This window comes from Pinus tabuliformis, chromosome 2_1, assembly GCF_031772625.1.
Source record: "Pinus tabuliformis cultivar Carrire ecotype Pingquan chromosome 2_1, CPIR1, whole genome shotgun sequence".
Taxonomy (NCBI): Eukaryota; Viridiplantae; Streptophyta; class Pinopsida; order Pinales; family Pinaceae; genus Pinus; species Pinus tabuliformis.
In genome coordinates this window covers 208,303,781-208,320,122 of record NC_142299.1, presented here as the reverse complement: position 1 = coordinate 208,320,122, position 16,342 = coordinate 208,303,781, and the positions used below count along the sequence as shown (strand labels likewise).

The window sequence follows — 16,342 nt, the reverse complement described above, 5'->3', positions numbered from 1 at the left end:
TTTGAATCCCCACAAGTGTGTTTTCTGTATAGAAACAGGTCGATTGCTGGGATTTGTTGTTTCAAAAGCCGGCATTCGCGTCGATCCCTCGAAAGTCGAAGCGATCATCAAATTGCCTCCTCCTTCGAGTTTGCGCCAACTCCAAAGTTTGCAAGGGAAAGCGAACTTTTTACGTCGATTCATCCCAAACTATGCCGAGGTCACTAAAGGTTTTACACGGTTGTTGAAACAGAACGTTCAATTCTTTTGGGACGAGATTGCCCAACAATCTTTTGATGCACTTAAACACGCGTTGACCCATGCACCGTTGTTGCATCCTCCCAACTACAACCAGGACTACTTCTTATACCTTGCAGCTTCATATTCCACTATTGGAATGGTGTTAGTTCAAGAAGATGAATTCGGAGCAGAACATGTGATATATTATCTTAGTTGAACCTTAAATCCCACTGAGTTAAAATATTCGCATGTGGAGAAATTGGCCCTGGCAGCCGTTCAAGCTGTCCAACGTTTTCGTCACTACATTCTTCTCCGTAAAACTACAGTTATTTCGGATTGCAACCCTATGATTTACATTTTGACAAAACAATTGCTAGGGGGCAAGTACTCTAAATGGATCGTTATCCTGCAAGAGTTCGACTTGGAGTTCGAGAAGTCCAAGTCTAAGAAATCCTTAGTCTTTGCGGAATTGATGTGTGATTTCCCGCGTACTGACACAGAAACTGTGGCGAAAGAGTCCATTGCGGACGAATCTTTGTTTCTTATCAGTACTTTAGATCCGTGGTTCGGGGATATAATCATCTATCTCCAAACCCAAACCTTTCGGCCTGAAGCTTCCAAAGAGGAACGACGAAAAATTAGGTTTCAATCCCAGCAATATAAAATTATTGGAGATACACTTTATCGCCGAGGGGCAGACTTAGTTTTTCGACGTTGTCTAACTCACGAAGAGGCTGAGAGAGTTTTGAATGATTGTCACTCTGGAGCATGTGGCGGTCATATGTCTGGGTATGCCACAGCTCAGAAGGTGTTGCGCGCTGGTTACTTCTGGCCATCTATGTTTAAAGATTGTATCATTGCAGTCCGGAAGTGCCACAACTGCCAAGTGTTTGATCGAAAGATGCGCGCACCACCTGCTCCTCTCCACCCTATAATTGCCGTTGGTCCATTCGCCAAATGGGGTATCGACTTTATTACTTGTAACCCTCACTCGGCCGGGGGGCATGCGTATATCATCCTCGCGGTTGATTATTTCACTAAATGGGCCGAGGCGATGCCTACATTCGACGCAAGCAGCAAAACAGCTGCAGTTTTCATATTCAATCATATAATAACTAGGTTTGGTGTCCCACAAGCAATTATTACTGACCATGGAAGCCATTTTCGAAACACCATGATGACTGAATTTACAAGCCAGCTTGGTTTGCGCCATGACAGCTCTACTCCTTATTATCCGCAAGCCAACGGTTTGGTTGAGTCTATCAACAAAGTTCTGGTTATCATGATCCGACGAACCATTGGTATTCATCGGTCGAATTGGCACAACATGTTATTTTCGGCGCTATGGGCATATCGAACCTCAGTGAAAACCTCAACAGGGTTCACTCCTTTCCAGCTAGTTTATGGCTTAGAAGCAGTGTTACCCATTGAATGTGAAATCCCATCACTTCAAATGGCTGTCGAATTACTTCCAGCTACTTCCGAAGAGGAGAAACGTTTATTGTACTTAGCTAAATTAGATGAGACTCGACGTGACGCTACATTGGCAATCGAGACTCACGCGAAGCGAATGAAAGCTCAGTATGATAGAAATGTGACCCCTCGAAATTTTTCGGAGGGAGACCTAGTGCTCTTATATGATCAAGCTAACGATAAACTAGGTGCTGGAAAATTCGTTCCTATGTGGCATGGACCCTATATTGTAAAGCGAAAGCTAGCAAAAGGGGCTTATGAGCTAGTAGATTTTGATGGGGACTCTTTGGATAAACCCAGAAATGGGCTTTACCTAAAGAGGTATTATGCTTAAATGGTGGGTATGGAGATTTTTTAGTTAGGTTAGGTTTTCTTTCTAGCTAGTTTGATTGTTAGTTAGTCAGTGTGCTTAGCTTAGTGAGTGTGTTTTTCGTCGTTATTCTGGCTTATCTTGGTTTTGCTCTTAATATTGTAGATGTCGACGCCCCTCCAAACATACATTGGATTTGCTGATGGTGCTTGTCGTAATACACGGAATATCTCTTCCGCAGCCTGGGTTATCTATTCACCCTCTGACGAGTTAGTTTCTATGCATGGGGTAAGCCTCGGTCAAACAACGAATAACATTGCAGAATACAGTGCAGTGGTTGAATTATTATCCGAATCTATTTCATTTGGAATTCGACGTTTGATAGTGAGGTTAGATTCTGAACTTGTTGTATTACAGCTTAATAGAGTTTATGCCATTAGAAATCCTGTGTTATTAAGGTTGTTTTTGAGAGTGCGTCTCTTGGAATGTGAATTTGATTACATTGAATATCAGCATATTCCAAGGTCCTTAAATACATTAGCAGATGCAATTGCTTCTCGAGTGTTGGACAGACATTTACGATAATCATGCAAGTAAATTTAAAAAACATTTCATCATACATGTTAAACAAGATAAGCCGGTAATAGTGATATATATATAGATAGGAGTGTGTCAAAAAATATACATCGTCTTCGATCATAGGTTGAAAAACACCTTATGATCGGCAAAATGATAAGTACAAAAAGACAAAAATGTCACATGTGTCTACAAAGTGACTAGCCAATCACTGGTGGTGCTCCCTGTACGACACCACTGCACGAGCTACTTTGCGCAAAAATCTCCTCAACGGTCCAGGGACCGCGACTACGTAGCGCTGAAGTCTGATAGGAATATCATCCATAGATGTCTCCGGTATATCCGCCGTCAGACGCTGTAGATCATGCTCCAACTCAGTCAGTACCTTCGCAGCCGCCGCGTCCTGTGGGGCCGGTAGCGGTGCAACTGGATGTCGCCTCTCGAAAAGCCGGAGGTTGGCTGGACGCTGTGGAACAACATCTGCATTTTGAAAATTTTACTGTCAGTTTGAGACGATATATATAAAAAACAAAAAAATACATAATTTGAAAACTTGTGAAAAATAAAGTACCTCTGTCATCCCATTGTTCTCCCTGTGGAAGAACCATGTCCGGATCACCTCGAAAATCTATTCCGGCATACGGAAAATCCTGGATCGCGAATACCTGGTCCTCTAACCAGTGAAAATAACTGTCAGTGAATCGAACAACTGTCGCACCCTCGTCCGGATGCCGGGCCATCACAGCAACCCATCGTACCAGCTTTGGCTCCTGAGGACTCGAAATATCAACAGTGAGATGCTGAGGGATCAGCATTGGTATCCTCTCTAAGGCAAAGCTCACGACTATAGGCCCATATCCAAAGGTCTTTAGTCTGCCGGTCTTTGCCTTGGTCAGTTGGACTTTCAAGTTAGCCAACAGTGCATCACACCAGTTGAAAATGGTGCCTTGGAGACAATCAATTGCCATCCGAAATTGAGACCCAGTAGCAATATGTAAAGTGGCTGAGCCACAAATTCTGGTCACAGTGAAAGCCAAGACCATGAGTTCACGTTGAGAGACATATTTGATCTCTATGCCTTTCTTGTGCTCTCGATCAGGTAGGCACCAATCTGCTCGAAGACTATCAAGGGATTGGCCACCCGGCCTAGTCCCAGCCAGATTGAGTTGCTCACCTCTGTTCGGCAAGCCAGTAAGAAAGTAAATGTCAGCAGGCTCTATCCCGAGTTTTTGCCCGCCGATATAAAAGCATTGTTCCTGAACGTTCCATCTCTCGACCAGCCACTCCAAGAACCTTACCTGAGCTCTCATACCGGGAATGGACCAGTATTTGTATAAACCACATCCTCTTAGGGCATCGAGGGAGGGTTGATGATTGATTGCAGCTTCATCAACCTCCTCATGCTCTCTTTCTCTCCAATCCAGCATGATAAGTGCCCTACACATGAATAAACAGGCATTAAAATTAGTTTTGAGGAATTTCAATGGTTGGTTTGGGAGTTTGGGGTTTCAAAACCCGCGTTTTGCGGAGGACGCACCCCGCGTTTGGCACACAGTGCGCCAGGACGCCGGTGGCCTGAAGGCAACCTGCGTCCCCCGACCTTTTTCCTGTGTAGGAAAAAGTCGGGGGACGCAGGCCAGCCTTTAGGAGAGCTGCGTCCCCCGCAGGGTGGTTTCCAAAACCCAAAACCCCCTAAAAATAAAAAATGAAACTTAAAACAAAATTCTAAACGGATGAAATTGACAAGGAGGATGTTGTGAAATACCTGGAAGAGACGGCGTTTGATTCTAACGGTCGGATTTTCCGCAGCGACCACGGGAAGTTTCTTGTCAAAAGCTCCTTTTTCAACCTCAACAGTCAAACGGTAAAAATGACATGGTAAAAAGTCTTTTTATAGGTTTTTTGGATGAATTTGTTCATTTTTCACCATGAAAAGATGTTTTTCGATGAATTTTTGCCTATCTTAAACAGGTATGAGTAATGTGTCGCTTTTGTGTAGGACAAAGGGACTTAGAGGGAAAAATGTCATTTTTCACAAACAAAATATCAGAGTCATCTTTTAAGCCCTTTTCTGACTCCTAAAACATGAAAAGATTGCCGAGCGTTTCTTTTACACTCGTTAAAACGGAATTAAAAGACGGTCCCCTTATAGCTCTTTTCTGACCGTAAAATCAGGAAAAGATTGCCGTGTTTTTGTCGTTTCAAACTCGATACGGAAATAAAACGACGTGTCCTTGATCACTTTTTACTTTTCAGGTCAATGACACTAACTATGAAAGTACTCCTTGGTCGCAAGATCAAGCGGTTCCCCCAGGTATTATTTTATACTTTTTCGGGCTTGAGGGACACAAATTTACGAAAAAGTTCAACTTGGAGTTTCCTTAAGTTTTTCAGACTCTCTAAAAATTGAAAAACGCCGAGTTTCTCCTATACTGAACTCGTTAAACATTTCACAGTAAAGGACCTGTTCAATTACAAACAGGAACGAACCACTCCTTCCTAGGGTTCGAATCAAAACTGGGTTGGACTCGTCCGAAGGATGAGCTTATAATCAAGCATATGTTATCCTCCTCAAGCTTGTTAAAAATAAAGAGGTACTTGCCAGAAATGGTGGGGGAAAAGAGAGAAGAATGAGCCTATTTGTTACCTTTTGTCTAAAAGAAACTTTATTACCACTCTTGGACACGACACTTTTCATTCACCTGGGTTGGGAAATCTTTTACCTCACAGTCAATCAAACCACTTTTGAAAGTCTTTAACCGGGTTCCGGGGATTAACTTTGAGTTATTTAGCACCAAGCCATCTGTCGTGTCGTTATGTGTTCAAGAGGTCTGCAAACAAAACTTTCATCTGCAAAATACTTGTCATCCATTTGAACATCCCTGAGTCAGTCCTTACAGCAATATTTCTTCAACTTGAACAATGATTTCGTGTTGTGGGCTTGCCTGCAACGAGTCTCTTTCTATCGACATCAGCACATTATCTAGAGAGATGACTTAGAAATCGTCAGTGCCTTGAAGTCTGCATGCATCAATGGCAGGTTTCTCGCCTTTGACGTCAGTTTACATCATTGACTTTCGATCGAAGGATTCCGTGAAATGTTCGACACCAACTCATTCATTCACATCTCATGGATTGTACTGGGTACTTTGAGAACCATTGACATTACTGGTGGTCTCTCTCACGCTTGTTAACAGTTCACATCATCGACTGGTAATCAAGTGGTTTCTACCATGTTCGACATCGACTCATTTATTCGCATGGCTAGAATCGTACCAATTCGAGAAGTAGGAATGAATACCCTGAATCAAATCTTTACCGTCTAGGTTGCGAGGAGTTTTGTATTCATTATCTAAGTAGACTAATGATAAACAGATGGCTGCGCCCATACTGTGTCTACAAAAGTCTATGATTATGATGTACTACAAGATCATTTCTGTATCAGAGTAGTTTAGTCTGTTAGTTAAAGTTTTTATCTGAGTATGGGAATGCCTACCTCAGTGATGATATAATCTTATCCATGTATTTTGTGTTGAAAATTGTAGGTTCCAACCGGGTTCTCCACGAGATAATCCTCGAAATGATAAAGCGCTTCACCCTTCCTAGATAATACAAAACCCTAATCTATTCCAGGCTTCGCACTTTAGGGGGAAATATGTTACACTAAAAAATGTCACCATGGCTATTTACAGTCGGTATGGCTCAATCAACAGTCATACTACCCTTTTGAGCAAGTCTTATGCCTCTACTATTCATATCAAACTCCAAGAAAGAGAGAAAGTCTTTATAAAACATGTTTATCTCTGGGTACGCAGGTTCTCTCAAGCCTTGCCTACGGGTACGCACCTTTTGTTCATAAGGTTTGCGTCCAAGGACGCTCTGTATCTAAAGGGGCAGGTGCGCCCCTCTGAAAAGGTTAAAATGCGCAAGTTTTATCTTCAAAAACTTACTTGTGGTCATTTCTAGAGCATTCTAGAAGATTCTTGGATGAGTATTGAGCGCCTCCAGATGGTTCATGCACTCCTATCAAAGAGGAACTTATCCCATCAATAAGGGAGTGATCCCATCCCAAGAGGGGACTATCCCATTGATGGTGGACCTGATTAACTTCCTCTTGAGCACTATAAAAAGAGGCATTGAGCCAGAAGGAAGAAGGTTGAAAGCTATAGATTTCTAAGGGTAAATGCTGCAGGAATTAGGACTCCCATTTAGAAGCTTGTGAGGAGAGATTGTCATCTTTACTTGTTCTATTTGGAAGTGGGTGAGCTTTGTCAAAGTAGAGGATGACTCTTGTGGACCCTGGAAGGAGCTTGCACAACACCAAGGCTCAGGTTGTAATGGTTCCTTTTGATTACCTTTAATGCAAATTGGTCCATTCTTCTCAATAGCTTGTTGTTAATGGGTTATTTCATGTACTCCTTGGTCTATGTGTTGAATATGCTTTGTTTTATGTTATAATCAGGTGCTATTTAATTGTTTGACTGTTGGTGATTGCAGGTTTTGGAGAAAGGGAGGAGCTCATCCGGATCAACAAAGCTTGGACTTCTACAATAGCGTTTGGACAAAGGTAAGAACGAAACACTTGATTTCTCATATCATAATGTATGTTTAGAGAAGGATAGCTCCAGTTTGTTTTGTTTGTCATTAGAATGTCTTAGAATTCTAGGAAGGTCGGCTGTGTCCGCACCCTTGACTGATTCCGTGTGACACAAGATTGCTGCTATTTAATGGGTTTTGGCTTTTCAATATTATGTTATATAAGTGGATTCATTCATCTTGGACAAAGATTTATGAAATTTTTCTTTATTCAATTTTATTTTTTTATTTTTTTTTATTTTTTATCATGTTGATTATTAGAGTTTTTGAGAATGGTCCTTGGTTTTGGGGAAACACTAGGCTTTTTATATCTCAGTTTCCAGATTTAGATCCTCTATGTTTGTTACTACAATCCTAGTTTAGGTTCATCTTTCTACTTTACCATCACATTTATGACATTTATCCATGTTTAAGGATATTGTGAACTCGTTAGGCACTTAAAATCAAATCATATCTTGAGAGAACTTTGATGCAACTATGTACATATGTTTATGTTTATATTTGTGTGAAGATAAACCTTGAAAAGGCCTTTTATATAGAATGCTTATGAAATTATGATTATGAGAACACAACATTGCATTATTGAATATGTCATTTCTTAGGCCTTCTACAAGCTACATGTCCCTAAGCTCAAGTTCATCATCTTGGAAAAGAATGACAAAAAATGAAATGGATGGAATTTTCTAAAAATTGAAGAAATCACAGGGATCAATTAAGGGATTCAGATGAAAAAAAATGAAATAGATAGATTTTTCTAATAAATGAAGGTGATTAGGATAAAGATCAAAAACCCAAAATGTCAATTGGGGAATCCATTGCATTGGTAAGGCCAATATTGAAGACATTGATACTAATCTTTCTTCCTCAAAGGAATTAAGTGTTCTTAAAACATTTTTTAGTGGAATAAAGAAATTTCATGATATTGATCTCTTCCATTCTAACAAAGAATCAAATATCATTTATAAATCTTGATATACCACTTAACTTATAGTTAGTTTATATAGACTTTTTTAATGGGAATGCCAAATGATAAAACAAAAAAGGAAAAATTTATATTTTTTTTAAGAATATAATTGATATACAATGAAAATTTCATTTGTATCTACTACACAAATCATTAATAAATATATAATAATAAAAATAATATGTATTATTTAATTATTAATTATTAATAATAAGAAATAATAATAACTATTATTACTATTAATTACTAATTATTATGTTTATAATAATATTAATTAATAATAATAATAATAATTATTATTATATTTATATGAACCCCAAGAGTTAGTTCAACCAGTCAAATCAGTGCCAAGCCAATTCGGAGGTCACAGGGTCAATTCCTGAAAGCTCTTGGGGTTAGGTCTAGATATAGGCCGAGGGGTGTCATCCATTCTTACTGTGGATGTAGCGGCTACCTAGTGACCATGGGTATCCATGAACCACACGTGACCAAAAAAAAATAAAAATAAAAAATAAATAAATATATATATATATATATATATATATATATATATATATATATATATATATATATATATATATAGATATATGTATTAATTATTATTATTATTATTATTATTATTATTATTATATTTAATAATTATTAATCCTTGATCTTAAATTTTGTGATCCATATTGATTATGAGACTGTCTTTTGGATTAATCACATCATTAAGTTATGGTCTACGTTTCGAACCATCTAATGTGGTTTATCCTAAGGACAATGGATGAACCACATTAAATGGTTTGAAACGTGGACCATAACTTAAAGATATGATTAATCCAAAAAACAATCTCATAATTATTACTAATAAGTATTAATTAATTACTAATTAAATCAAATAATCTAAAATTATTAAATAATTAAATAATATTGAATAATTAAATAATAATACTAACAATAATATTGTTACTAAAAATATTAATAATAAATAATGAATATTATAAACCTTATAATAAGCATGATTGACCACAGTTGATTTTCATACTGAGAAAATCTTTCTCACAATGCGACGTCGGACCATTGTTGAGCATGGATGACCATTGTTGTCACAATGTGACATTGGACCAAGGGATTGACAATATAAACCCAAGGTATATAAACCCTAAGATAAATATTATAAACCCAAAGGAATAATAAACTCAAGAGATTAATATTAAAAACCCAAGGGATAAATATTATAAACCCAAGGTTTATAAACCCTAAGACACAATATTTGTCACAATGCGACATTGGACAATGGTTCGCCATGGTTGACCATGGTTGATTTTCATATTAGGACAATCTTTGTCACAATGCGATGTTAGACCATGGTTGAGCCTTGACCATGGTTGCCACAATGTGATGTTGGACCAAGAGATAATATTTTTCACAATGTGACCATGGTTGACTAACTATGATTGATTGTAATATTGAGACAACCTTTGTCACAATGCGATGTTGGACCATGGTTAATTTTCATATTGAGACAACCTTTGTCACAATGCGACATTAGACCATGATTGACCATGGTCGAACATGATTGATTTTAATATTGAGAAAAACCTATTATAAACCCAAGGTATATAAACCCTAAGATAAATATCATAAACCACAAAATAAACATGGTTGACCACGAATGATTTTCATATTGACAAAATCTGTCACAATACGACGTTGGACTATCGCTGACCATACTTGACTTTCATATTGAGACAACCTTTGACACAATGCGGCATTGGACAATGGCTAGTCATGGTTGACCATGGTTGATTTTTATATTGAGACAATTTTTGTCACAATACGACATTGGACTATGATTGACCATGACTGACCATGGTTGTCACAATGCAACGTTGGACCATGAGACAATGTTTTTCACAATGTGACCATAAACCCTATAATAAACATGGTTGACCATGGTTGATTTTCATATTGAGACAATCTTTTTCACAATGCGATGTTGGACCATGGTTGACCATGGTTGTCATAATGTGATGTTACACAAAGGGATTGATAAACCCAAGGGATTAATTATAAAACCCCTACAGGTATTATAAACCCAAGGGATTAATATTAATAACCCAAGGGAATAATATTAAACCTAAGGTATATAAACTCTAAGATAAATATTATAAAGGTATTGGACCATGGTTGATCATGGTTAATTTTCATATTGAGACAATCTTTGTCACAATGCGATATTGGACCATGGTTGTCCTTGATTAACCATGATGGGAAACCGAAGTACTATGATCAAAATATATTTTCCTGGCATCTGTAACTTGCACCAACCACAAATTACAAAAAATATATTACAACAATTGCGTTGAAACAATATATGTACAATGATTTTAGAAATTGTAATGGGACCAAAGAACTTACCGCTTCTTTGAGCATAATTGAAACACGAAACAGTGGTTCTAGTTCAACATGACAGAGATTCAATACAATTTGTACATGTTGTGTTGTATAACAAACAAATTATTTTCTAGTCACAACAAAAGAAATCCAGAAAACTAAAGGGATGAATAGCCTCCAAAAATAACATGCGAAAACATACTAAGACATCTAAGGGCATAACTAATTCAGAGCTAACACTACTAACTGGGAAGGCTTTCATTGGAGAAATGCAGAGTTCCTCATGGACAACTTTTTCTGGTGACTTTGTATCAGATTTTGAAACATCATCCGACACCCAAAATTTTATTTGATTCCCCTTCTCCATCTGTGAATTGATCGTTAACATCACAATAAATTCCCTGCAAAACTAAATCACAAAATGTCACCTACTCCTTGAAAATGAAAGAATAAATGAGAGAAAACAAACTTGGGTTGCATCATCCATCACTAAATCGGGCCAACTGATTTGTCTGTGCTAATATTTACACAAAAATTAATGAAGAGACACACTAATTTTAGAGCCCTACCCCTCAGAAGCCCCACACAGTCATTGTCCTGGCCTCGCTTGTTCAAAGAATTGTAACCACAGTGCCCCACACAATCATGATCACTCATTTAGAGAATTATCACCACAATAATCAGTGATCAAGGTGTTCATAATTTGCGAAAAATAGAGACCTCACATGGCAGAGTGAGAGGACCCATGAAGTTGAAACAATTCCTTTTCCACCTCCTCTAACCAAAATTCTATAATCGTTAGGCGCAAACGATAATCAAAATTTTTCACACAATCACCATGATGCACGAGAATGGAAATGCTTCACCTCTCGTGTTTCCATTAATTTTTATACCTTTAAAATATTTTTATGTCATCACTCCATGCTCCCTCACGGTAAATTCATAGATATAGGACTAAGATGAAGGATATACTAGGCATGTTCGCCTCAGAGTTAATCTTAGCCATCCAATTATCTTTAAAAAAAAATTCAACTACCTTACCTCCACCGAAATTTTAAATAGAAAGCCTTCTACTAAATATAAAAACTAACATGAAGAAAAGTGTAATGTTATACTATATATGTTATAGTCGTGATTGAAGTGATATTTATATCATATATGTTATACACTTAATGTATATGTGAGGTGTTATGGTAAATGGAAATGTAAAAAATTAATATATCATTTAACCTTTCTCTGTAATACAAGAAATATATTAATTAAATATTTAATTATGTCAAATTTTATAAATGTGTTATATTTTTTTTTGTAAGCTTGGGAGGACTACATCTTCATCATGTTCAATATCTCACTCTGATTGGAGCGAGGAATTGAACCAGTGACTTCACATCAAAAGTGCCTTAACAAAGCACCCAATCACCATCTATCCAAGACCCCGTGGACAAATATATTATATTTATTATTTAAATTTTGAATTGAAGATTTTTTATAAATATATTATATTTATTATTTAAATTTTAATTTGAAATGAATTAAAATAGAATATACTATATTTATTATTTGAATTTTGAATTGATATGAATATTTAAAAGTAACATATTTTTTAGTATATTTTTTAATTATTATTATAGTTAATTATGGGTTTTTACCTACTACTTATAATATGATAAATAAATATTTTTAAATTAATCAATATTAATTTATTATATATTTAATTCTTGTAAAGTTGATTTTGATAATAATTTTTTTTTGAGACTTATTTTAAATTTCAAAATTCACCTCACGCAAAATTTATGAATTAATATTACATAAAATAAATTAGAAAATGGTGAATTTAAAAGGTAAATGTGTATGATACACCATTAATAATACAAAAATGGAAATATGACATTGTATTAATGTGTGTTCATTTAATGATAATCCACCTTAAAAAAAATCATATAACTTAATAAATAAAGAAATATATTAAAATAAAATTATTACTAAAAAAAATCTACTCTAAGTCTAGGGGCAGCGTAATTAGTTGAATCGAAGTTTGTGAAATTGTGGAAACTAACGATATCAATAAATAAGGCCAAATTTAAATATGTAAAAATACACTTACAATGGTAACAAAAAAACATAGCTAGTGCATAAATATTTTCTTATTCTTAAAAAAAATATAAATTTTTCCTTTTTTGTTTTATCATTTGGCATTCCCATTAAAAAAGTCTATATAAACTAACTATAAGTTAAGTGGTATATCAAGATTTATAAATGATATTTGATTCTTTGTTAGAATGGAAGAGATCAATATCATGAAATTTCTTTATTCCACTAAAAAATGTTTTAAGAACACTTAATTCCTTTGAGGAAGAAAGATTAGTATCAATGTCTTCAATATTGGCCTTACCAATGCAATGGATTCCCCAATTGACATTTGGGGTTTTTGATCTTTACCCTAATCACCTTCATTTATTAGAAAATTCTATCTATTTCATTTTTTTTCATCTGAATCCCTTAATTGATACCTGTGATTTCTTCAATTTTTAGAAAATTCCATCCATTTCATTTTTTGTCATTCTTTTCCAAGATGATGAACTTGAGCTTAGGGACATGTAGCTTGTAGAAGGCCTAAGAAATGACATATTCAATAATGCAATGTTGTGTTCTCATAATCATAATTTCATAAGCATTCTATATAAAAGGCCTTTTCAAGGTTTATCTTCACACAAATATAAACATAAACATATGTACATAGTTGCATCAAAGTTCTCTCAAGATATGATTTGATTTTAAGTGCCTAAGGAGTTCACAATATCCTTAAACATGGATAAATGTCATAAATGTGATGGTAAAGTAGAAAGATGAACCTAAACTAGGATTGTAGTAACAAACATAGAGGATCTAAATCTGGAAACTGAGATATAAAAAGCCTAGTGTTTCCCCAAAACCAAGGACCATTCTCAAAAACTCTAATAATCAACATGATAAAAAATAAAAAAAAATAAAAAAAAAAATTGAAGAAAGAAAAATTTCATAAATCTTTGTCCAAGATGAATGAATCCACTTATATAACATAATATTGAAAAGCCAAAACCCATTAAATAGCAGCAATCTTGTTATATAAAGAATGTGGATAAGTAACCTATAATGCTGTGATCTCCATCATTAGCACCTCTTCATTTTGTTTTACCATATAGACACTAGAAATAAGTGAAAGCTTCAAAGCATGAGCCATTGCATCCTAAAAGGTACTGCAATGCCCACCACATTAGGATGCCAATATAAGAGTTGGATTTTTACCTATATGATAAAGTGTAGTCTATATTTTGGCAAGGATTTCTTAAAATCATAATGTTGAGTTGTTTGCAAAATCCTTATGCTCTATGGACTTTTCATGGCATTGAATCCATTATGCATTCAAACTCACATTTTAAATAAAAAAAATTATTCATTCAAAAACACATTTTAAATAAAGAAATCACATTCTTGCCCAAACTTTATCACCAAATTCCAGATTATGCCTATATAATAATCATAGAACCAAAATATATCCTTCCATCATTTAACCTTATAGAAAACACTTATTATACATTCAGAAACACATTTTAAATAAAGAAATTATTCACTAAAAACACATTTTAAATAAAAGAATCACATTCTTACCCAAAATTATATCACCAAATTCCAGATTTTTTCAGAGAAAAAAAAACATCATGGATTTATATTAAGGAAATATAAAGATCTGCAATACATTACATTTTTTTGGGGCTATGAGATGCCCAAAACCAGATACTATATAGTGGAACAGATTTATCCAATTCACAGAACCCTGAAGCAAAAACCTTACCCATATCTTCTTAACAGATTAGATTCAGTACATTCAGCAGCAGAAGTAAAAAGACACTAAGGAAAACTTGATAAGTCACATTCGTATAGAACTGAAGCTCAGAGAACTCGCTTGCCTTACTATGGAGAGGAGTCGCATTCTGTTGATACTGAAATCCTGAATAAGAAAGGAGATTCCATCATGCATCACTGATAAAGAGCATAGACCTGGCTGCATGCCAAGACCATCCTTAGAGAGGAGATCAGCCTGGACATTCCTGGAACAGGGGATATGCTGAAAAGATATCTGGTTCATTGAGCTCCGAAAAAACATGATTCAGCTTAGCCATCCAAGGAGGTGAAGACTGTTAATGAGGCCCATTCCATTTACAATCAAAATATATCCTAAAATGATACACCAATTCTATTATAAATTAATAAAATAACTTTAAAAGAAAATTCATAAATCAACCACATCATGTTAAATTCCCCCGCATGCATAAGGATGTCCGTATATCATCATTATCATAGCCTGAAATCCTATGAAGAAGGATTTCCGTATATCCTCTTTATCTTATAGACTGAAATCCTTACTTGGCATCAAGATCTGCTCAAATAATTGCTGAACAAGAATTTTTTGAAACACTTCAAATGCAATATTACAAACAATTACCAGCCATCAAAGACTTAGCAGTCAGATAATTCATCAAATTCTTACGCTGCAGCCCTTTTGTCTTGGCAATCATTTCCATCACAATATGAAAGCTTTCGGACCTCGCGCAGAACAATCATGTCAGATCTGAGCCTATGGGGTTCTTCATCCATCCTTTGCCGGGGCGGACTTCCGAGCTGCCTTCATTGTCATTGTCAACTGCTGATTAGGCATTTTATCAGACACTTGGCAATCGTCTCCATCACAATCTGGAAACTTTCGGATCTCCCACAGAACAACCCTGCCAAACCTGAGCACAGCATCTGGCTAAAGTTCTGGCTCGTTAATACCTTATATCCGACAACCTTTGCTACACACGGCAATCTGGTTGCTGCTGTTCAAAAGATAACAAGGCGAGGCAGAAGGCTCTAGGGGTCACGGCCATTTCTGTAAATCCAAAACCCTTTAGTGAAAATTTTCAATGTTTGAGGGTTCTTTAAAGCAATCTTTAAAAACTTCAGATGTAGATGTAAACATATGTAAAATAACAGAGCGTACCTGAACTTGGACGGATTTTATTTAAAGATCTGTTTTAAGTGCTTCATATCAAGCCCTCTGCCTCACCTGCGCTACAAAATTGGAGGCGGAATCTTTTGGACGGCTTCTTTTAAATATATGGTGGAGAGGATTTCAGCCTCTTCCATAACTTCCTCACTTGAACGAAGGACGTCCGAACTAAATTGGGGACTCTCCCCAACTCTTTGAATGGAAAATCGGGGAAACTGCACCTTCTGGTTTTTGAAGTATTCCAACACCTCTGATATTAAATATTAACAATCAATATCTACAGGTAGTGACTTGTTAATAAGATGTGGTTCTATACCTGAAACACCTGGTATCCATGTCGTTGAAGAGTTCGAAACTCTAAGACAGTTGAGTTCGGATCAGCAACAACGCTACCCCTCCAACCTCCAAGCTTTGAAATTTCTTCCAGACATTGCTGGTCAACACATTATACATTAATACTCGGAAAAGAAAGGAGTTGTAGAGCTCCGGGAATTGCCGAGCAGACTTGCGAAGGTCAGGGCAATTACAGAGCGCCGGCAAGGAAATTGCGTGAGGGAGCAACCGCGGGACCTCCTCAATTCGAATTGGAGCCATTCCTCTCTGTTCCCGACATTCGAGCTCGTTACATCCTCTGTCAGGGGATGTCAGGATTTACAGATACGCAATTTCCATTGTTAGGCTCTGTCAAATCGCGAGGGAAGGCTGGGCGGCGAAGGAGGGTGGCGGAGCGAGGGGAAGGTGGCAGAGGGGGGAGGGATTGCCGACAGACGGAGCAGGACGATTTTCGGCCGGTGCC

General features: G+C 36.5%; 1 long non-coding RNA gene across 3 annotated transcripts; it reads right to left on the bottom strand.

Annotated features, from left to right (window-relative positions):
* Positions 1-14,213: 14,213 nt before the first annotated feature.
* On the bottom strand, positions 14,214-15,915 carry LOC149199472 (uncharacterized). 3 transcript variants are annotated; one of them, XR_016253280.1, is made up of 3 exons: positions 15,538-15,915; positions 15,001-15,426; positions 14,214-14,668 (listed from the first exon to the last, which is right to left on the bottom strand). It is a non-coding gene; the product is annotated as an uncharacterized LOC149199472 (long non-coding RNA). The 3 variants fall into 3 exon arrangements; XR_016253281.1 differs by having other exon boundaries at positions 14,214-14,634; positions 15,046-15,426; XR_016253282.1 differs by having other exon boundaries at positions 14,214-14,605; positions 15,046-15,426.
* Positions 15,916-16,342: the final 427 nt, after the last annotated feature.